The sequence below is a fragment of the Nothoprocta perdicaria genome, unplaced genomic scaffold (assembly GCF_003342845.1).
Source record: "Nothoprocta perdicaria isolate Ctin4 unplaced genomic scaffold, notPer1 scaffold_4, whole genome shotgun sequence".
NCBI lineage: Eukaryota > Metazoa > Chordata > Aves > Tinamiformes > Tinamidae > Nothoprocta > Nothoprocta perdicaria.
In genome coordinates, this window is record NW_020455643.1 from 1,178,372 (window position 1) to 1,180,448 (window position 2,077).

The window sequence follows — 2,077 nt, forward strand, 5'->3', positions numbered from 1 at the left end:
TCCGCAAGGTGCGCGGGGCCCCGCAGCGGCGCCCGGGGGGGCGGGCGGGGAATGGGGGGGGGGGCGCCACGTTTTGGGGGCCAAAATGCGCCCTTTGGGGCTCGTGGCCTGGCGCGCTTTGGTAGCGGGAAGGGAAGGGGGAATTTATGCAGGCCCCCCTGGAGAGGGTCCCCTGGGAAGGTGCTGCGGTGGTTTCGAGGCCCCCGGGCCTCTGCACGGCTCTGGACGGGCACGTAGCCCAGGGAAGGGCCCGGAGCCCCGGGACGGGGATCGGAGCGAGCTTGGAGACGCTCTGCAGCCCGCTTCACGGCATAGCGCCTGTGTCTGCGCGTAAACCACTGCTTTGCAGCATCTGCAGGGTAGCCCGGCTGGTGAAAATCGACAGGAATTGCTCTAGAAAACCCATTGTGCTTTTTTTAAGTTGGATTAATGAAGGTAAGGGGACCTAGTGCCTTCTCTGTGGCAAGATTTGTGGCACTGTTTCTAAGCCAAAAAAGCCAACGCTCCTTTCCGAGTGGAGGGACGGAGCAGGCGATCCCTTGAGCTCAAAAGACCCCAGCCCTGTGATCCGTCTTTAACAGAAACATCCGTATTAAGAAATACGAAGGTGCACCGGGACGCCAAGGTGTGCGTGCGGATAGTCCCTGTCGGGTGACGTCCCATGGCACGGGGAAGGAGCCCGGCGCTCGAGGATCCCGCGGCTCCCTGGCTGCTCCTGCCTCCTCGCCCTCCGCTTGCGCCGCGCTTGTTTTGACTTAGAAAGAAATCCATGTCATATTTTTATACAGCTCATCTTTATTCTTTGATTCACTCTGCTTCTTGTTTCTCATTCATGTAATGCATACGTGTTGCCAGGTGGATGCCAAATAGACAAAAAAAAAAGGTCAACATTCACAAGTCAGTTATTCAAATTTTAGCTTTTTTGGTGGGGAAATAGCCAAGTTACTTGACAGCACTGTGGCAGTTTTGGAGAATCGTGCAGCCCTTCGCCTGTGTTGGGGGAGCTGCGTTCTTGGGCAGGTACTGCCCGCAGACTGGGCCGCCAGAAGGCATCGGCCGAGGGGACGAGCTGCGTGTGCAGCGTCGCGCTCGCTCCGGAGCGGCCGCTCGCAGGGCTGCAGAGCGGCCTGGGCGGGCACCGCGGCGGCAGCGCCTGCTCCTGGTGTGCAGTGACGTGTCCTAACGTTTCGGCCAGCGAACGCAGCCTGAGAAGTACCGGGGACGTTGTCTGAGGGCAAAGGCAGAGCGTCCTGCAGCTGCCGGCGAAGGGGAAAAGAGATGGGTATTCGGGGAACTCGGTCCCACGGGACAGCGCATCCGGACACGGTGTCGGTAACACCAGTGTCGCTGTGCCTGTAGCATTGGCGTGTACATGTGTTGAGCCCCATAGGGCTGCTGCGGTGTCCGCATCACCGGTGAAGAGCAGGATGGAGGGGATCGCGGGAAGGGCCATGGGGGCTTGGAAGGGAGCGAAACGCAGGCCCAGGCCATCCCGTGTGTGTCTGTGATGGAGAGCTGGACCAGGGTAGCGCCCCAAACACACACTTTGCACGATGTAAATGCCGTAAATGCCACTAGGGTCCACGAGGTGCCTTCACGACAGCCTCTCCGCTGGCTGCTGCTGCAAGAAGGGGATGTTCCAAGCCCCGCAATGTCCTTTCTGCTGAAGAACCACTGGGTTTTTTTTTTTTTTCTTTTCTTCCCCAAATAAGACTTAGGTTGTTATTGCAGACGTTCTGCCCATCAGGAAGTTCCTGCTGGGATTTCATCTTTTGTAAAAATGAGCCCTGTTAGTACATAGTTCTCTATTGCTTAATGTCCGGAAGGCAGCACAAGGCTAAACCCCTAAACTGTCTATATAACAAAATGTTATATTTAATTTTAAATTTTATTTGGCAAGTAAATAACTCTTGCTTAAAACAAATCATAAAATTAATTGGGCACAAGATACCCTATACAGATTAGCAGTTCTCTTACTGTAGGAACTTAAAGAAATAAGCAGAAGAGGAACTTTGAAGCTGTGTTATACATCGGTACAGCATGTTCCATGGCATTTCCCTATCCACAAAACATCACG